This window comes from Engystomops pustulosus, chromosome 7, assembly GCF_040894005.1.
Source record: "Engystomops pustulosus chromosome 7, aEngPut4.maternal, whole genome shotgun sequence".
In the NCBI taxonomy this organism is placed as follows: Eukaryota; Metazoa; Chordata; class Amphibia; order Anura; family Leptodactylidae; genus Engystomops; species Engystomops pustulosus.
The window spans coordinates 58,916,240-58,938,868 of record NC_092417.1 but is presented as its reverse complement, the minus strand read 5'-3'; the positions used below and the strand labels follow the sequence as shown (position 1 = coordinate 58,938,868).

The 22,629-nt window shown below is 39.5% G+C and overlaps 1 long non-coding RNA gene across 1 annotated transcript; it reads right to left on the bottom strand.

The window, feature by feature from the left end:
* Nucleotides 1-1,485: 1,485 nt before the first annotated feature.
* LOC140069863 (uncharacterized) lies at nucleotides 1,486-10,384 on the bottom strand. The gene is made up of 2 exons (XR_011848866.1): nucleotides 10,286-10,384; nucleotides 1,486-1,729 (listed from the first exon to the last, which is right to left on the bottom strand). It is a non-coding gene; the product is annotated as an uncharacterized lncRNA (long non-coding RNA).
* Between the last annotated feature and the right edge of the window lie 12,245 nt (nucleotides 10,385-22,629).

Here is a 22,629-nt window from a genome sequence, read left to right as displayed (position 1 = left end):
GATGAATAATGAGTTTTTTTAGTTATTTGGAGGACTTTTTAAATTGGATCAAAATTATTTGGATTAAAAATAAACATTGGTTTGAATTTCAGATTCAAAACAATTTCTTATATTGCTTATCACTAATGAGGAGATTGAGAGTTGAGGAAAACACATGCCAAATTGCCAAATTGCATGTCATTATTTATTTCATAACCACAATGCAGAAGTGGAATTAAGTGGGTAAGCAGCTGAAAATTGCTTCAGATGTCTTTGATTAATTGATTTACAGCAAGTGTGACCGCCTCTATAAAAGCACAAGTTTAAACAGTTTGCTGATCTGGTGGATTCATGTATGTCTGTGTTTATGCAATACTAAGGAGGAAATATATCACCAATAGAGATGAGCGAGCATAATCGTCCGAGCTTGATGCTCGTTCGAGTATTAGCGTACTCGAAACGGCTTGTTGCTTGGATGAGTATTTCGCCTGCTCGAGATCGAGCTTTTACTTAAGGAAACACAGTGAAGAACACAGTGAAAACAGTGAACACAGGATCATTTAAAGGGAACCTACCACCACGATTCTACCTATAAAGGTAGATCGGGTGGTAGGTGGATGTAAGGGACGTGAGGAGAGCTCTTTTTAGAGCTAATCCTCACGTCCCCGCTAACTTTTAATAAACTTTATTCCCCTAACATGTAAATTTAGTTATGCGGCTACTGGGGCGTGGAGTAGCCGGGCACGAGGCTACACAGCGCGGCTACTCCACGCCCCAGAAGCCACGTTACTCCTCCTACCCTGTGTGTTCGGCGCGCAGCTCCTCGCAGCTGCGCGCCCTCGCCCGACATGCTGGCGTTCTGCGCATGCGCAGAACGCAGCTGAGCAGCCACAGCTCCGAGGCCGGAGCTACTGCGCATGCGCAGAACTCCGGCTTGTCGGATGCCGCGCGCTGAACACACAGGGTAGGAGGAGTAACGTGGCTACTGGGGCGTGGAGTAGCCACGCTGTGTAGCCTCGTGCCCGGCTACTCCACGCCCCAGTAGCCGCATAACTAAATTTACATGTTAGGGGAATAAAGTTTATTAAAAGTTAGCGGGGACGTGAGGATTAGCTCTAAAAAGAGCTCTCCTCACGTCCCTTACATCCACCTACCACCCGATCTACCTTTTATAGGTAGAATCGTGGTGGTAGGTGCCCTTTAAGTGAAGGACACAGTGAAGACACAGTGAAGAACACATTGCAGATGTTTCCGTACATCTGCTAACTTATCCGAAGACATGTGTGCCGAACGGCGTTTTTTACAATAGTATGTGAAGAACAATATGTGTGAAGAACACATTGCAGATGTATGGAAACATCTGTATATAACAAAATGTATATTTTTTAATTATGTGCTAATATGTAAAACCAAACAATTCAAAGAGTTTGTGCTGTATTTTTCTTATAACTGAATATATACATATGTGGGCTCATTTTTATATAACAGCATGTGTTGATAAGCAGATACTTTAAAATCTTTAATTATAGACCCGATACAGTAGTAGCAGAAGAGTCATCATTCAGTTGTTAGATTCTCTTTAATCCATCTCAAATTCTGCTTGCCTGTCATGTGGTTACAGATGGGGTCCAGCATTTTCCTTTCCAGCTGACTGTACAGAAGGACTATATTTCCCCTGCAATACTTTATAGCCAGGAAGTGTCATTTCGAATTTCCACCTTTATTGATCCTGGTCAGCACTTATTGACATCTGAAAAAGATAATATTTTAATTGGGGATCAGATAGATGTCGCCGAGTATTGAGTGTCACTTTTGTCTCCCAGTAGAATACCCAAGAAGCTCTGCAACCGGAGGACAAAGATTAATGTGTTGTCCTTTTATTGAGGTGACCCACAATATGAGCGTAGCTGGCTGCCACGACTGAGCAGGGCTCAAAGTTACACAGCTTAAAGGTTAACTGAGAAGTAATCAATGCTTCTTGTAGAGAAGAGTGACTACAAATAGACACAAGCTGTATCTTCCGTGCCTGGTTCTGATGGATTGTAGAGGGAACACATCAGAGTTCACCCATAACTGGCCAGTGGTCTCCTGGGAGAGTCTTCTAAACCTCCATTATGTTCATGATAAAAAAAGGAGCTTGTCCCAGACAAACAATTAAAATTGAAATATTGATGCAAAATGTTAGAATTTTCCAGAAATGCAAATGACATAAAAAATATCCGCCCAACATTTGTGTCACAGGTGCAATATTCTCCACTGAAAGGGGCATTGCGGTCCACAGTCGAACCGTGCAACACATTAATCATAGTCTCTGACAGAATTATATCACACGCCCTATGTTAAAGGTGCACATTGTCAGAGCAGTGCAGGGAGCACCAGATTCATGAAAAACTTGCGACACATTTCATGAATCTGTTGCACACAGTGCCGCATACAGGCAAACTGCGCTATGTTTGATAAATGTGGGCCATCCTGTATTTATAGGACAAATATCATTTTCCAGTATGACTTATCTACAAATTGTATATCACCGTAAGGAGAACAGGGCAAGAAAGCTCCACCCATAACCTCAGACGTAGATACTGGCTTCCAATACTGAAAAAGAACATGATAAGGCAATTCTACTCATAAAGACTGTATAATTTATTGAAGATGATATACAGTACTGGGGGAGAACTGGATAAGGCAGCTCCACCTAGGAATAGAAAAGTAGTTATAAAAGATGGCTACTAGAACTGGGCAGGTGAGCTTCATCATGTCTTCTAGTCATTGGAAAAATAAGAAGCCACCAGTCCTAGGCTATTGCAAACCCTACTTAGAAGTTTACATGGCAAGTCCTACAGCCATAAACTTAGTCTATGAATGTTTTCTTTTTTAAAAACTTTAGAAATATTTAGCACAATTAGTAAAAATCCTTCTAACGAACCATTGCTATTCTATTATATATTGCCTTCCTAGAGGCCTTTGCCCGTCTTTATGTAGTGTCCCTTTAAAACTTTACTTTAGAAGCAGGGATCAGCTTAACGCAGACCCTTTCCGCTCGCTCATGTTCCTAACCATTGTCAGCTTTCACCTTAACAAGAGTGGAATAAAAGGTTCCGGTGTTTTTTCTGCCTTGTTAGGTCTATCATCTTTTTTAATTAATAGTGTTATTTTGAAGCCGTCTGAACTGTGTCATTCCCATTATCAAAAAACCAATGCCATTAATGAATCATTTTCATTTCTGATCCTTGATATCGTTCCAGTTGATCTTCTGCTTCCCAAGCCGACGAGTGATAGCATCATTTTCTGCCTGCGATCAAACTTAATTTGGACTCTGATTATATTATGCTGTTGCGACTGAAGTGTCAATTTTTGTCAGGCAATTAGAAGCTATAACCTGTGAAGTTAAGTTTGATAGGCATTGTACTGTAATTGGATTGTTACAGTAATAGGCTGGAACGTTCCTTTTTTTACCACTCCCCTCCCCCCTTTTTACGTCTTTGATTGCTAATACTTTGCTTGTATGAACAAAGGCCCTTTTTTTTACTGTGCAACTTTAGGGCATGTTAGAATACAAAGGGGTCTTGTGGGTTTATTGAGAATTGATCGTTTCAAAAAAATGGTAATCTTTAAACTAATTAGGATTTGATTTTGTGTCAACTCTTTTTTCCTTTTTTGCTGGTTGTTATGTTAATGTTACATTCTCTGTTGGCAAAATTAATCCCAATGATACTTCAACAAAAAAAGAACTCATAGTTTACAACTACAATTTAACACTTAAAATATAAGTTAAAGAGGCACGTACCATATATAATATAAAGTATATGCTACATATGAAACACTAATTGACACTTAGAAGGTGAGAAGAGATGAGGGGATCCAATGTTTGCGTGGCCAATCATATCCATGGCAATTTGCCGGATTGGCTGTTTGGCTGCCAATCTGGGCTTTTGCCTGGGTCACACGGGCTGAACCTGAACACAAACATTGGATCCACTCATCTCTAAAGGTGAGTACACCTTCATATCTATTTTCTATTGAAAATAAAGAAACTTTGCAAACATTTTAAATAAAAATATCTGGTACAATACAACACTTAAACACTACTATGTGTCTCCATGGTTAAGATGTAAAAGGAAAAATCTTGGAAAAAATGGCCATAAACTTTAACCTATTTTTAATTCCTTCCACAAAGGTTATTTTTTTACTCTCTCATTGACAAAGCCTTATAAAGATTTGCTTTTTTTCCAACAAATTGTAAATACAACATTTAAAGGGGTTGTTTGAAAAAATAATTATTTAGAGAAGCAGTAGAAAAAAATGTGTCTAGGTACAGACACAATTTTGGATTGCTGGTCATTATTCATAATAAATTTCTAATTGCATTGTTAAAAAGGAGTGAAAAGTTTTTTTGATGTTATGGTAGATTCTTAAAGACCATGTTTTCATGGCTTCCACTTTATTCTTTGGGTCTGTATAATCATAGAGATACCAGATTTATAACAATTTTGTTATGTTTTAATACCTCTAAAAATGGAAATCTTTTGAAAAGAAAAATCTTCCTATTCATGTATTCTGAAACCTATAACTTTTTATACTCAAAGTACAGAGAAAAACTACTATTGATATTCATGTTCAAAAACATTTGAATGTTTTCCCATTACCCCATGCAATACTTATTTTTTAAGTTAAGATAGATGTTATGTGGATACATTTTTAGATGCAGGGATACCTAACACGGTTTCTCTTTTGTTTTCTTATTTGTAATTGTCTTCTTTGGAAAGTGTTTCGAAGTGGTGAATTTTTTATATTATTTACTTTTTACATTATTTTTTTTTTTTTTAAAAACCCCAGTGGATCTGATTGTACCTACAGTAGACTGCAATAATGGATATAATGCTTCCTCATGGCTGGGCGTAATGTTGTTTGCTTAAATGTCAGGCCTGGGACTATCTGAGAGGCTCCTGGGTCGGACCACTACTTGGTAAGAGGCTAAGATGGCCCCAGGCACATTAGAGCCAAGAGCTTCCGGTTAAGCCTCTGTATAAGACCCTCTTAGTCCTTGTTCATGCTTGACTCATTAATAGAATCAATATCAGCAGTTTTGGGGATAAGGGTCTAATCAAACCAGCTTACACTGTAAACCATATCTTTAGAGATGTTCTACCCTGTGAGATTCTTCATACTAACAGCCTACTACCTCCATCATGCAGATACCACTACCAGCCATCCCCATAATTTATATATGTTCTTGATTCTGATATAGAAAGGATTCTTCTCCACCTTAGACCACCCCCTAAATAGGAAGGCATGAAGAAATGGGAGTCCATTTTTAGTTTCTTTCTCCCTGGAGAACAGGTAAGTTGTTTGGTGGAAGGCAGCTTAAAATAAATGCAGCCAATTTCCTTGCTGCAGGGACTTACTAACCCATGTAATTTTATTGTGTATTGTTTTACAGAAATTCCAGCTACAAATATGTATGTTTCAGTCACAGATATTTCTTTGATCAAAATTTCACATACTCGATTTTATGCCATTTCGGTTTAGTATAAATATTTCTATGTTGCTCTTTCATATTCTTACATCAGTTATCTGTCTTATTGTATCATCTTTTGTCCACTTCCTCTTTGTTTACTTTTTAAAGATGGTTATATGGTTCTTAGAAGTTATCCGTCCTACAGGTATATGATCTCTATATGATTGTTAACACACACACATATATAGACTCACCGGCCACTTTATTAGGTACACCTGTCCAACTGCTCGTTAACACTTAATTTCTAATCAGCCAATCACATGGCGGCAACTCAGTGCATTTAGGCATGTAGACATGGACAAAAATAGAAAACCCATTAGGTATGGGCATGTAAACAAAATACCATAGGGTAAGGTAGAATAATACCAAAAAAAGGTTCAAAGAACACAGAAACGAATAATTGACATAAATATACTTTATTTCAATCAATGTGGATGTTAAAAACCAAACATAATGCAGCATACATGAACGGACAACAATGAATTAAAATTGTGTGTATACCGAATAGCAGTAGTAACAAGCCAATACAAAACATACCACACTGTGTATCAGTAATAGGTAGTAAAAGGTGAGCAGTAAAATGAAGCAATACCCAAGAGTAAATTATCTGGAAATGTACATTACAAAGCTGCAAACCAATGGCTGTAATTCTATACCAAAGAGAGGACCACACACAGACAATGCCCCGACACGTATTTCGCATATGGCGCTTTTTCAAGGGGGTCAAGACAATCTCCTGCAGTTCAAACCGAGCATCAGTATGGGGAAGAAAGGTTATTTGAGTTCGAGCTGATAGAAAGGCAACAGTGACTCAAATCGCCACCCGTTACAACCAAGGTAGGCAGAAGAGCATCTCTGAACGCACAGTACGTCGAACTTTGAGGCAGATGGGCTACAGCAGCAGAAGACCACACCGGGTGCCACTCCTTTTAGCTAAGAACAGGAAACTGAGGCTACAATTTGCACAAGCTCATCGAAATTGGACAGTAGAAGATTGGAAAAACGCTGCCTGGTCTGATGAGTCTCGATTTCTGCTGCGACATTCGGATGGTAGGGTCAGAATTTGGCGTCAACAACATGAAAGCATGGATCCATCCTGCCTTGTATCAACGGTTCAGGCTGGTGGTGGTGGTGTCATGGTGTGGGGAATATTTTCTTGGCACTCTTTGGGCCCCTTGGTACCAATTGAGCATCGTTGTAATGCCACAGCCTACCTGAGTATTGTTGCTGACCATGTCCATCCCTTTATGACCACAATGTACCCAACATCTGATGGCTACTTTCAGCAGGATAATGCGCCATGTCATAAAGCTGGAATCATCTCAGACTGGTTTCTTGAACATGACAATGAGTTCACTGTACTCAAATGGCCTCCACAGTCACCAGATCTCAATCCAATAGAGCATCTTTGGGATGTGGTGGAACGGGAGATTTGCATCATGGATGTGCAGCCGACAAATCTGCGGCAACTGTGTGATGCCATCATGTCAATATGGACCAAAATCTCTGAGGAATGCTTCCAGCACCTTGTTGAATCTATGCCACGAAGAATTGAGGCAGTTCTGAAGGCAAAAGGGGGTCCAACCCGTTACTAGCATGGTGTACCTAATAAAGTGGCCGGTGAGTGTAATATATATATATATATATATATATATATATATATATATATATATATATACTGTATATATATATATATTTTTTTTTTCAAAATCTTTAACAAGGACACACACATAAAATCTGTGGAATGTGCTACTGGACTGTTCTGAATAAATATTTTTTATAAATCATAATATTTTTAATAAAATTTAGTTTTGTGGAGGAATGATATGATAATGCTGTTTTTTCTTTGTCTCTGCTTCATTTTCATTTGGACAAACTGCATCATATGCTAAGGGTCTTAAATGGTAAAATATCTACAGTATATCTATATCACACCATCTCACAAAAATACTATTGATTGACATTCATTTACAGAGACAGATGGTGCCGTTGATGGCTGTTGACACTTATGATTTGGACGTAGGGTATCTTTTTTTTTGCATGGAGACCCTCTGAGTTCAAACACCTCCCGTCTACTCCAGCATATATTTATAATTTCAATACAGTTTCCAGTGAATTTACCTTTATCTTCTTATGAGTTGATGTCTCCTATTACCGAATATTCCTCATCTCTGACATGAAACAGATGGTGACTGCTAATGTTTACGCAATGACACAAAGGTACTCTGAACTGCTAGCTCTTTAGACAAGCAAAACATCATAGTCTGTATTCTTTTAATGAGCGTGTGATAATTAAAATGTATTCTATCCTCATCAGGGGGGTTGGGTGGACAGTAGTGATTGCATGTTACCCAACGTAATTAACAATCTTTAGATGGAGATTACTCAATATCCCAAATATCCTAATTTTGTGCACCATCAGCAACCTAAATCTTCCTCCATGACCAGTTTAAGTCCTTGGTACTTCAACACTTTATTTGCTCACTGCATAAGCCATTCGACCCAAGGTTCTGTCTATAATTTATACTTTTTATAACAAATTAAAGGGGTGGTCCTAACAGCACAACATTTGTCCATATGCCTATAAGATTACATAAATATCATGGACAGGTGTTTTCTATTCAGGACCCTTCTATGAATCAGAGTGGAGAGCGATCAAATTAGTGTTAGGGTTTTGGGACCTTAACTGTTTGACTTTTAAATTGTTTAACTGTAAGATTATCTTGTAATTGGACCTATAAATCAAAAACCCATTCCTTGGGGTTTATTTTCAGCTCTTCCAAACCACTAGGAGAACAGTTTGCAGATACTCGATGAAACATCCCTAATTCCAGAATAAGATAAACCTTTGCATGAGCCTTGGGATAGTTCACCCTTTTTCTGATATTTACCTGTCACTATATGAAATGACCTACCTAAATGATGCCTGCCCTCATCTTCATATGCTTCCTGGAAACTTAAGATGGAAATTTAAGAAGCTCCTCTTTTCCCATTTTGACACAGTGGAGCACATGTGCAGGATGTGCCAGATTATTGAATACTGGTGCACGGTCTTCAATTATGTGACGCACCATCTTTTCTGGTGCATCTTTAACATAGAGCGTGCAACATAATTCTGTGAAGTTGCTGTATAAAATATGTTTCATACAGCGAGAATAATAGATCTAGGCCATCAGGTCCACCCTTAAAGAGTTTTCCAGAATAATAAAATAGATGACAGGATCGGAAAGATCATCAATATTTGATTGATGGGGTTGGACACTAGAACCCTGACAAGTCACTCATCCTGGCATAAAAATAACAAGCTAGAAGTCTGATCTCTGGTCTCTTTGGAGTGGAAATCTCCAGGAACCATCCTGAGCTTCTATATACTAGAACAGGAGTTCTTTTCTCTTTACTAATTCTGGTGCTGGGAATTGCCAGAATCAGCTGATCACTGGGGGTCTCAAGTGTCAAACCGCCACTGACCTGATATTATTGACCTATCCTATAGATAGGCCATCAATATAACTAGCCCTGTTATGACGATTGACTCAATCACAATGGATAATATAATACATACAGTCCTATGCCTGAATGGTCCAGGGGACAAAGCCATGGTAGTTTTTACTGAATATATATCTCTAAGCAGTCAGGGAAGCAATCCCCTTGTCGTTTTGGATTTCTAATGTCAACTCAAGCAATATTAACAAAAATATATAATGTGGCACTGCCATATATAGCCTACATAATACCACCACCAAGTCTCACTTATATCCAAATAAAACCCCATGATAGAGCATACTGTAAATAATACTGCCATATACTGTTCTCACAGAATAAACCACTGTACACTGCTAAATAATACTTGTTGGTTTTACTTTTCTTATGAAGTTCCCATCCTTGCCCATACTACGTCACCAGTGGTTAATGCTATGAATGTCCATAATCTACAGCAACCTTCTGGAATATCCCTTTAAATATTAGACTTTCCCCTCTTCCAATGGCAGAAAGTTCTAAGCAGGAGTCTCTAGATGTTCATACTTTGTGCATCTGGCAACAATGTATTAGATAAAGTGCACATATTCCTTTTCATGCGCACACATGGTATTCATCTAGAAACACGCAGATAGGACTAGGTCTTTTGCAAACATCCACGTCTCCAGTTCTCCATGCTCTTCAAGGCCAATTAGCCAAAGGAAAAAAAGCACAGCTGTCCTCTGTTGATAAAACATCACACATTTCAGTGGTTGTGAGAAGAGTTAAGGTCATTTAACCTCTCCAGACTGCACGTGGCTGATAGAATCCTCTCCTGGCAGGAAGCCATGTTTAAATGAGAAGAAATAACCTAGACGCCACCTTTGTTTCTTATGAGAGACACCTGGATAGTACCATGTGATCACTTCAAGGAAACCTCATAGAACTAGATGCCAAATGATGCACAAGCAGCTGTAATGTTTCATTTACGCATACAATGTGCAGGAAACAGCAAATAAACAGATAGTCTCTATGGAATAAATTTTTAGCAATACAGGGGATTATGGGTAATTATTTACCAGCACGGTAGTCATTGTCGCCTATGACACTTTATTAGATTGCTCATATACTTAATAATTTAAACATTTTTATTCCTGAAAATAAAATATTGGGGGCCTATCTTTATTATCAGAAGGTCACAGAAAAGATACAAATTTCAATTGAAGTCCAGGAGATTCAGCGATAAAGGGAAACTGTAGTAAATAAGAAGATTGTAGAGACAATTTAAGCTGTGAGACAGTACTGTCTAGACAGTGGGGCACATTTACTTACCCAGTCCTGTCGCGATCCCCGAGGTACGCTGTCCAACGAGGATGAAGTCCGGCGCGATTAACTAAGATTGTGTGCCCGATATCCGGCATGTGTCGCTTCCCCGCTGAAGTCCGCCGGAGTTCACCTTTTTCTTCCCGGTGTATGTGAGTGCATGTCTTGCGACACAATTTGAATTTTAAATGCCGCGCTTAGTTCAAATCAGACGGGTTGTCCGACAGCCGCGCCCCCCAATTTGTGTTGCATGAAAGTCGGTGCGATTGCACCAAAATCCGATCGCGTGCGCCAAAGACCCCTGTTAAATGTGGCGCAAATTGGAAACAGTCGGGAAACCCGACAGAAATGCACTGTGCGGACCCTTAGTAAATGTGCCCCAGTAAGTATTGGAACAAATTGCGTACAATACAAAATCTCTAGACAGTGATGGCAATTTTTATGTTTTTGCAATAGTTGAGCTACTTGAGGTGTCCTGTAGCAGCCTTAGGCTGCATGCACAATGATGTATGCCCGCACAGCTGCGTCAGCCGCTATGGAGAGGAGGAGGGGTGACCCCTCCCCCCTCCAGGCCATTCAAAGTGCACAGCCTGTAACATGAGGAAAGATAGGACATGTCCGTATGGCTCCCTGTGGTCTTTGCCAGTCTATGGGGGACGTATGTACGCCCGCAAGCTTGGGGTCGTACATACTTCCCCCTATGGTCGTATGCATGGGAGCTTACAGTGTGCTTTGCTTCCATAGCACCATTGATACTAATAGTACAAAGATTCCTTTATCAACTGTATGTGACACCCATTTGAAGGAGGTTAGTGCTTTTATATAATACTAAAATTTTTGTTATTTTGGAATGCATTTTTGTACCATTTGTTATCACAAAATGTAAAACTTAATTCTGTGCACTAGAGAGATGTTAAAAATTTTTCAAATACAATATTTTACATTTTATTACTGTAATGCTGCTGTTTGTGAACAAACACTACGATGGGAAAGGAAAAGACAGGCATGGACAGTGAGCCTATAGCTAGACTTCCCAGCTGTCTCTATCTACTCCCCTTCCTACCCTAAACGGTAGGTGAAAATCCCCTTCCTGTGGCAAAGTGAAAACACTGAGACAATAAAAACAAAAAAAAACCCAGAAGAATAGTCTTACAAATACAGGTCAAAATCGAGGTGAAAATGCAGTACAGAATAATGAGACTATTGCTGCACCTACCTATTTCTCTTCTCTCATCTCAGTCAAACCGTAATCTGCGATCTGCCAGTTATCTTCGCTTAATCTCTACCTTAATTCGAACCACTCCCTCAAATCTCCAGGACTTCTCCCGAACTGCACCAATTCTCTGGAATTCTCTTCCCCAGACTATTAGACTAATTCCCAACCTCCAAAGCTTCAAACGTGTTCTTAAAACTCATCTTTTTAGACAACATCACACTCACTAGCTGCATTAACTTTCAAATCTCTCTTTAATAACCCATCTTGTGTCCTCCTCTTGTCTGTTATCCGAAAAACACCTGATACCAAGATCTAGGCTTCTCTGCAGTTCTACTGACCTTGGACTTTGTATATAAGATGGCGGCTGATTATAAAAATAATTTTATTCTTTTTACTTATAAAGAATGTCTGGACCATTATACAAGCTCTTATACCTCTTTTGTCACCCCCTTCATCCTCATAGACTGTAAGCTCTTGTGTCACCCCTCATCCTCATAGTCTGTAACCTCTTGTGATCTGGGCCCTCACTCCTATTGTTCCATATGACTGTTTGTACTCTGTAATGTAGTATTTTATTTGTATATGTCCCATATGATTTGTAAAGTGTTATGGAATATAATGGCTCTATATAAATAAAGATAATTATTATAATGGATGAAAGAAAACAAACAAGGCTCAGAAGAATACATAAGTCCAGAAAATGCCTACATGCCCTAAAGAAGACTTATACCAAGAACAGAGAAGTAGGTAGACAATCCTTTTATCAGAGTCCCTGCTGATTGGACCAGTGCAGACAAACCAGACTTGCAAGAGAAGAATTTTAGTGGAAGAGGCATCTGTTTATCACAGCTATTTTAACCATCTGCAGCCCGGAGAAAGAAAGGTGTGGTGGAAATCAATTAAAACAGAGAGGAGTGGAATATGACAGGGATCAGACTAGTATAGGACAGAATACAAACAATACAAATACAAACACAATACACAGTAAGCAGCACATCTCCCACTGTAATTTATGGACAGAGGATGGTGCTGAATCCTGAGCAGGCAGAGATGTTACAATTGCCCCAAATCTATCAGCCAAGTTTGGTAGCATATCCATTTATAACTTTTTAAAGATTAGTTTAGGGTAGGAAACTGAATAAGTGATGTGATCTGATGAAGATTTAAGGAAAACAATGTGTATGTCATGCATAGACCATTCTGTTTTCACCCGTGACCATTTGTGAGTGTCTGTATATTGTCAGACCTAGATATGTTTGGAAAAATCTTAGTATGTAGGTTTGTCTCATGCATAAGCGCCCTGATTAAAAAGCTTCATTCACTAGAGTCGTTTGCACAGATGCTTACAGGCAAAATAGGAAGCCTTTGATGCGGTACTTCTGAGAGCGTGTTTCCTGTGCTTGGCATGTACATGTATTAATTGTACTGTCATATCTGTGGCCCAATTTTTCTGTGGCTTCATGTCTGCAAAATAACTATCATACAGTGAAGTATAATATAGAAAGCTTGTTCACAAAAGAACAGTGCATACTCGAATAGTAGTTTGGTCAATTTATGCCCCCCCTGGTAGTGTGAGTAGTAGACAAGAAAGAATACAGACATTACAATGTATGGCATGGTGGAGCAATTTACTGCATCTGCTTGATTATAACCAGGGTCAGGCAATGATATATATATTACAGAGGCAGTGTCATAGCTCTAGTGCAAAGATGAACAGCATGGCAATAAATGGGTCATGACTATTGATTGAGTCTGTACGGGTCTGTACCGTATTTGGCAGGCTCTGCAAATATGCCATTACATACAGGAGACAGAGCTAGGGAGAGGTTGATCCTCAGGCAGATAGGCACTGGCAGGACATGAAGTTGCTGTGATTTGTGACAGGTGGAAATCTGAAATAATTGCCCTTTTTAGGGCACTGTGAAGAACTGCATTAAGTTACTGATAGGCAGACTTTCAGTACTTTCCAGTACTATAAACATTTACAGCATTATCCAGCAATATCTTAAATGGAACATCTCAGTATAGTTTTCTGTTCCATCAAAATCTAAAAGGCACTGTTGCAGTAAAGTTTGCTGTTCCATCAATCTAAAATGGGGTGTTTTATTATAGTTTACAGATGCATCAAAATCTGAAAGGGGCTGGCTGCTCTATCAAAGTCTTAATTATGCTGTTGCATTACAGTTTGAAGTTTTATCAAAGCCTGAAAGGTGCTGTCCCATCAAAATCTGAAAGGTGCTATTGCATTATAGTTTGCAATTGCATGACAATCTGAAAGGCGCTGTTACAGTACAGTTTTCCTTTCCATCAAAATTTAACCCCTTAACGCTCTGCGCCGTAGCTCTACGGCGCAGAGGTATAAGGGATGTATGAAGAGGGGGGGGTTTTTGCATTTTGCACAAAACCCCCACCGCTAATAACCGCGGTCGGTGCCTGCACCGATCGCGGCTATTAACCCCCTAAACGCCGCCGGCAACGTCATCGGGGGGCGGCGATCGGTTGCCATGGTAGCCTCGTGTCTTCTTTTGACACGAGGCTATCTGGCAGCTGCATATTCGTTACAATGAGCCAGTGGCTCATTGTAATGAATGTGCTGCAAAAATGCCATATATTGCAATACTGTAGTATTGCAGTATATGGTAGCAGCGATCTGACCATCTAGGGTTAATGTACCCTAGATGGTCTAAAAGATAGTGAAAAAAAAAAGAAAAAAAAAAGTTTAAAAAATAAAAAAAATTAATAAAATATTAAAAGTTCAAATCACCCCCCTTTCCCTAGAACGGATATAAAACATAACAAACAGTAAAAATCACAAACATATTAGGTATCGCCGCGTCCCAAAATGCCCGATCTATCAAAATATAAAAACGGTTACGGGCGGCGGTGACCCCTGAGGCGGGAAATGGCGCCCAAATGTCCGAAATGCGACTTTTACACCTTTTTACATAACATAAAAAATGAAATAAAAAATGATCAAAATGTCGCACAGACCTCAAAATGGTAGCAATGAAAACGTTGCCTCATTTCGCAAAAAATGACCCCTCACACATCTCCGTGCGCCAAAGTATGAAAAAGTTATTAGCGTCAGAAGATGGCAAAAAATTTTTTTTCTTTTTTGTACACATTCGTTTAATTTTTGAAAATGTATTAAAACACAATAAAACCTATATAAATTTGGTATCACCGCGATCGCACCGAACCAAAGAATAAAGTAGGTGTGTTATTTGGAGCGAAGAGTGAAAGTCGTAAAAACTGAGCCCACAAGAACGTGACGCACGTGCAGTTTTTTTTCAATTTTTCCACATTTGGAATTTTTTTTCAGCTTCGCAGTACACGGCATGTTAAAATAAATAACATTACGGGAAAGTAAAATTCGTTACGCACAAAATAAGCCCTCACACAGGTCTGTACACGGAAAAATGAAAAAGTTATGGATTTTTGAAGTTGGAGAGCGAGAAATGAGGCGAAAAACCCTCCGTCCTTAAGGGGTTAAAAGGTGCTGTCAAATTACAGTTTGCATTTGCATCAAAATCTTAAAGATGCTTTAGCAATACAGCTTTCCATTCAATCAAAATCTGAAAGCTGCTGTCACATTATAGTTTGCAGTTGCATCAAAATCTGAAAGGCACTGTTGCAGTATAGTTTGCCGTTTCATCAACATTTAAAAGGTGCTCTTGCATTATAGTTTGTAGTTGCATGACACCCTGAAAGGCGCTTTTCCTTTCCATCAAAATCAAAAAGGTGCTGTCTCTGCTATGCGGCCGCGCCATGCTTATTGACAGCGCCTGCGGGGGATGTACTGCGCACGCACCGGCCGAATGTTATATATATATATACATTGCTGGACATCACTTTTTGCTTCCAGTTGCCTTCCAGTTCTGAAACTTATCTGGCTAGGCAAAAGATGACATACCATCAGGGAACTGGGCTGGGATCCAGAACAAGACAGACGAGTGTTTGCTCCCACTGAACCTGAAGCCTGGCAAGGCTGGTGTGCCACAAAATCCGAAACATTCTATTAGTTTTCGGCGTTCAAAGCCTGCTGCTACTCTGGCCTTCACAGCCACCGCCTCATATGTGATGTACCAGCTAGGTCAAATTACACTTTGCATATGCTGGAAATAGTGTGTGATCAGCAGTAGTTGAATTCCAACTTCAGAACACACAGGTGAGTCCATGTAGTGACTAACAGCACTTCACCACCAACGACTGGGCAGCCATGAGGGACATTTGTTCAGTGCTGCACTGCTTCTAATATACCACCAATAAGGTCAGCATTGATGAAGCCAACAACAGTGCCACGATCCTCATCTTTCAACTGCTTGATAAAACTATTCTGACCACGGCAGGAGGAAGAAAAGAAAGAACAGGTGTTAGGCCGTCCACACATGATTCGCAGGGTGGTCAGATACTGTACTCTCCAGCCACTTTTGGAGGTGGAAGAGTAGGAGAATCAGGTGGCACCCAGAGCAGCTCACAGGTTTCAATTGCAGGTAGCTGGGGAGATGCAGAGGTGACTGAGAGGACAGATTGCTTCTGGGTGGCTTTGTACATGCATTTATTTGCAAAATATGGCAGAAAACTGGCACATTAATAAATGTGTTCCATAGTCTTGGTTTTCATGGCCCTGTGTATGAACTGACTGTCCTAGTCGCAAATCTCAAAGCACGTCACATACCTGCATGTTTTTCAGCTCAAGCATCTTTTCTACTGTCATCAGCATGTGGAGGGACCTCACATGTCAATGACAGCAAACAATGGACCATGGGTTCATGTGCAGGTAGGCTAACAATAGAAGTAGAAAAACGAGTAGAAGTCCAGCAACGGCCAAGTCCGTATGAGTGAAAAAAAGTTAAAAACACACTTTAATGAAAAAAGGTAAAAAATGTAATCATGGCACCTTGTAAAAAACAGGAGGAAACTGACACGCTTCGAATTGGGATGATTAGGAACTAGGGACAATGTGTGGGGATTTATGTCTATGTTCACATCTGCATTGTAGCTTCCATTTCCTTTATGTCTCTATAGTATGTGTGTCCTTCATCAGAACATATTATTACTTACAGATTACCCACGCTTCTGTGCTTGTTCTAAACAACAGGCTTAGCACTACCACATCTGACTGCAGGGCTATACAAATACTTTAGCTTTCATTTTATAGGTAACAAGGCGAAATGAGAAGTGTGTCACCCTACGAAATTACACTCAATTGACTCCATGTTCTTTACCACTTCTATGTGCGCTTAATAAGAATAACATCCGCACACAGCGTACATTTATCAGGTGCAGATCTTAGAGAAGTGTTGAGATTTTTCACACTTTAGCATATAGTTTTAAAATCACTATTTATGGAAAATTATTCAAAACTTCACCCTTTAATCTATCTCTAAAACAATTTTCCCTGCTCTTAAAATGTTCTAAAGTAGCACTTACTGCTATCTTGTGTGACACCAGGGACGTGATTTATAATTGGGTAAATGCTCCATTACTTAATAGTCATATTACTATTCCATTTTCTCACGTCAAAAATGTATAATCCCCTTTTACCAGTCTTTATCATATATCTATATAATGTGTCTGCTTGAAAGCAAAAAGTATTCCTTTTTCACATGGGGCAGGGCCAACAATATTGTATCTGCAGTGAGGAGGATATAGGTTTATACTGATATGCTGATTTATCTAATGAAAACACATATTCATTTATATGTAGTAATAATTTGTTGGACTTAGGTCAAGGAGCCTCTTCCCCATATAAGCCTAGCACAAAAGTGTCATGAAACTTAGGGTAGATTTTCTATTGTGGAATAACATCCTCAACATCTTCATGTTCCTCCTCTTTATTTTCATTTTTGTCTAATTAAAACAATAGTTTTTTCTAATTAAAACAAGTGCAGCTACCATGGCCCACTGTGTGTCAGGGCTCAGGGTATAGGGTATGTATACATTTTTTTCTTAAACCTTCCTACCATAAGTGGTAAGTGACAACTGGTTGTGAGTTCCTTTCCTGCACCAAAGTGAAAACACAGAGATAAAAACAGGAGACAACACAAACAGAAATATAGTTTAACAGACAAGGTTCAAAAGCAAAAGGACAATGCAGTAAAGAATCAAGAGGGAAACAGGTAGCGAGAAAAATGACAAATATACAGTAAAAGAATACAAAATACATTCTAGAAAACACTAGCAGGCTCTGAAGAAGACTTGTAGTATGCACTGGAAGTGGGAAGACAAACCTACTATGTAATTAAGGAGTCCTGGTCCAAAATTTGATTGGAGGAGGTATCACAGCTAGCTTAACTGTCTGCAGCCCAGAACAAAGTCAACAGGAGACAGATTTTTAGGAAATCTACTAAAATAGCTAGGAGTGAAATAAGGCAGACTAGTGCAAGACAGAAAGCAAACTATGTAAAAAATCGCAGTCAGCGGGGCATCTTATGATATACTTTACACACAAATGTTAGTACATTGTTAGTATATGTATACTGTATTTACTGTAGTATAAATAGAACTGTATTTAAGAATTCTCTGCGCCACATATGTGTCACACGCGACCCTTTTGTGTTGTGCCTACACTATTCTTCATGGGACACAAATTTCTGCATTGAAGCAGGCCTTCCGATGCTCAGTCAGACTGTGCGCCAGATTTAACATGCAAAGTTCGACAGAAATGTGTACCAAGGTGCACCAAGAAAAAGTGGTGCACTCTGTCAGAGAAGTGCAGGAAGAATAGGGGATAGTGAGGTTGTGCTTGCTATTGTAGGGTTCATCTCTTAGATAAAAAAACATATTGCTAGGACCCCTGCCAAATCCATTGCTTCTCTGTTCTTACTTCATTGAATATTGCAATATTTCAGACAATGGACGTTTGTCATATGCCTCTTCATCACCTACACTGATTTGGTTTCCTTATATGTCTTACCTGGGGATTATAAAGTAACCTATTTGGTTGCAGTGTATTAGGCCTGTCTGCTAGTCGTCTATATTAAAGGGATATTCCGGGAATATGAACGTCTGATACAAAAACCCATAATGCTATAAATAAATGAATGTAACAAAACTTAGTCACAAAATGGACCTTAAATAGCTTGATTTTATGATTCACCAAATTTTATGGCCTCTCTAAAGTTATCACCAACATGGCTGCCACTGGACAATACAAGTCCCAAGATCCTTTAGTTCTCAGTAACTCCTCCCTCTTATGCTCTGCTCCCAATGATGATCTAACAGGTTTTCTTGCTCTGTTACCATAGTAATGATGTGTAACTGCCATGACCAAAACACTGGCCATACTGGATGCGCTGCAACCAACCAACTACAGCCAAACATAGTGGTGATCACATGACCTGCCCAGGCAGGTGTCGGACATTTGATGTGGACATGCGACCAGCGGCATCTTCTGTCCTGTGTATGCTCTGCAACGGACCGCGCGGAGGAAATTAACAAATTGATTAAAGGGCTTTTAGCATTTTAATTCTTCATTACAGTCTATGTCATCAGCATTTTTCTGCTAACGGAAGCAAAATTTTAAATAACAACTGATTACATATTAGCGTATATTTTAAGGATCCATTTGTATATGAATTATGCTGATTCCTGGAATACCCCTTTAATTCTGGGCTTTCATTTCTGTAGGTGTGTAAAACACCTATAACAAAACCCCCACCCTATTCCTTTCCGTGAGTGTCAGTCTTTACTGCCATCCTCTCATTTTGTTCATGTACCTGGAAGATGACAATAAATAGTGATTTACGTCTCTCTTCACTGGTAGAAATAATAATTAAATACAATTATTAGTAAGAGCAAACAAGTTCATGATTTCAAAATCCAATATCATAGGAAATAAATTATGTTAAAAAGACTTTTATTTCACAGGTCAGTTACCATGCTGATTAACTGTGCCTCTGATCAATTGCGACCCTGATCAATTACCATTCTATTACCCAGAGCAGTCTAGGACCAACTCCAGGTTGGCTGAAGAGACAGCTCATCCTTTCTATTACTGCCTACCCCCTTTTATTCTGGAAAATGAATGAATGTCTGCTTGTCGGCTTGCGCCATTTATAATAAACGCTTTCCGTTTCTCAGCTTAGGTAGATGGAGTTTATGTTTGTTATAATGAAGGAAGAGCGGCGTGCAACACTTATGAATTTATGAGTGATTTACATCTGCTTCTAAAGTTCATAAATGAAATGGTGGAGAAGCAGATGCTTCATTCCTTGACTGTGTCGTGTCTACACATACTGATGGTGAGGAGGAAACAAGAATGTCCAATAAATCAGGAAAATCTATTCTCGCACTTGTGATTTCCAGCTTGCGTCTCCAAGCAGTCTTATTGTAAATGGCTTTCTTGAGAAGGCCTTAATGCATTGTAACATAGTGGCTGTGGTCTCTTGACTTGGAATGAACAGATTCCCATAATAAACGCTCCGAGAAAATGTCTCCACGCGGAGAGAACGAGAACGAGGAAGAACAGATGGGCGCCTTGGATCTGACCAGCTTATCTAGAAATTATTAGGGCACAGTCTTAGGTTCCAGATAGAGGGCACAGCTTGTTGCTATTCCACATTAATTAATGCAAACAAAGGAAGCACAATCCTTGAGGTGTCTTGTTTCCATGGCAGTAAAGTTATGCGAGATTATAGTTGTAATAATTTCACCACTAATTTCTGACAGTTCTCTGCAATGGAGCATCTGGCTTTTAGGTCATGGTGCTAGAGAGGGGACAGTGAAATGTTACTAATGTAATTAATGCTGGTCTTCTCCTCCGAGAGTCCTGACAGTGTCTTCCTAGGTAGGAAGGAGTAATTAAAGGAGCTGAGTTGTGTCCATAGAAGTGATCCTACAGTGCTGTTCATGTAAAAGCAAACACATGTATATAGTCTTGGTGACCTTGATTTTTAACATATCTCTTTTGTACTTGAAGGGAATTGTTCAGGCAGTTTGGGAACACTAAACCACCAGCATGACTGTATACAGCTGGAGTCCCCAAAATATGGAGCTCCATTCTGCCTATTGCTGGGAAGTTGGATATACTTTGTGTAGCAGTTCCTTACAGTTTTCTAGATCTTTGCTTCCTGCCATGCTACGGATAGGAAACTTCATTGTTTACTTCCAGTGGATAGAAATTTGTCCCTGGTCATGTGATGTCATACAGGTGCACTCTTTATATAACTGTAACAGTAATGGATTCCTTTTAATGATTAAGTTAAATTCTGTCAATTTCAATAAGTTATTTGGAGGGATTTTATGCGGCTGTAAAATCAAAATTTGTAAATGAACTTGGCATAATTGAAAATCAGAGGGGCACTTACTCTACCAGGCGCCATTCCGAGCTCACAGTCACAAAGAACCAGATTCACAAATTTATTACCCAGAGTCTGATACTTTTTGTTTCGAACCCTCAGCATGAGGAAACGATGTCTTCATTAGAAATTCCATTCATGCTATCCCTAATAGAGGCGATTGTACAAACAATTGTTTAAAGACAAAAGAAGAGACGGTATCACTACAGCACGATACAAAATGAAAGTAATTAAGATGTGCAAACTATTATACAATTTACCAGGAGCCCTGTATGAAGAATTAACTAATTGTTCACCATTTTATTTCTTGAATAATGATGCGTTATAAAAAATCTAGCAAAGGGGGTCATTCATGTACAGTTTGGAGCCAATGTTTTGCCATGGACTGCTGGGAAACAACTGGCGTCAATTAATTGTATTAACTTCCCATGTAAAAACCACAAAACTAACAAAAACATGACACCAAAATAAGAATTGATAAATTGATTTATTTGAAGCTTTGACACCTAAGGTTCTGAAGTCTGGTCTGTTTTATCCAGATCCATGATCAATTTTGGATGCGTACGCTGCAATCCCGATGGTTTTTGAGTTGTAATGGGACTGTCTGGTGTATGTATAGGATGAACAAAAACTAATAGTGATCTATTAAAATTTAAGAACTGTAGAGAACAAAAACCAATAGTGATCTATTAAAATTTAAGAACTGTAGGGACTGTAATCATCCTATTAAAGATCTTAGATCTGTCCACTGTACTGACCCCCCCCCCCCCCCCATACTGAAATAATGCCCCTGTCATCACATTGGGGCACATTTAGGCTTTGCCCTATCTTCAATGGTAAAATGACTTGCACTGGTATTTAAGTAGCGGTTGTGTTGCAATTGTGTCATACAAACCCTTTTTTTTGGCGCAGCTGCGCTGGCTTCCATGCGACACAAATTAGGGGGCGCGTCGTCGAACATGCACCACAAAAAAGATGGTGAACTCTCTCGTACCTCAGTGGGGAAGCGCCACATTCATGACTATGGGCGTACAATCTTTGTGAATCGTGGCACGGAGCATTATAGTCGGATAATGCAATTTCTGTGAACTCCGATGACTCTGTTAGTAAATGTGCCCCATTGTGTCTTCCAGCCTCAGATGCACATAACTGCTAAAGTGCTGTACAGTCATCAGTACTGTTCACTATTTCTCTATAACATCCTGCATGGTTCTGCTGTTCTTGAGTGGGTAAGTGAGGGAGTGAGCATAATATCATGTTTTCTCTGTGTGTAACAAGAAGTCTCAGGAAGAAATGACAGTTAAAGACAGATCCTGCAGATGGAAAAACTGCTGAATACAAATAAAGACAGGTCTGTGCACAGTGACTATGACTAAAATTTAGGTGTGCTTTCATCTGATTCCCATGAAGACAAGATTCTTGTATATACTCAGATTTCTAATGAATCTCATCATCATCTGTTTCATCTCTCTTTTTCTGTTTGTCATATGGTAGTGAATGGTCAGGAGCTAAATAAAAGTGTAGATAAACTCTGTACCTTGATGATCTAAGCACATTGGGGGTCATTTACTAAGGGCCCGATTCGCGTTTCCTGACGTGTTACCCGAATATTTCTGATTTGCGCCGATTTCCCCTGAATTGCCCCGGGATTTTGGCGCACGCAATCGGATTGTGGCGCATCGGCGCCTCATGCACGCAACGGAAATCGGGGGGCATGGCCGAACGAAAACCTGACGGATTCGGAAAAACCGCCGCATTTTAAAAAAAATGTGTCGCGGAGCTTGCACTTACCTTCACTCAGCCTGGCTCGGTGTACTCCAGTGCGTTCCGATGCT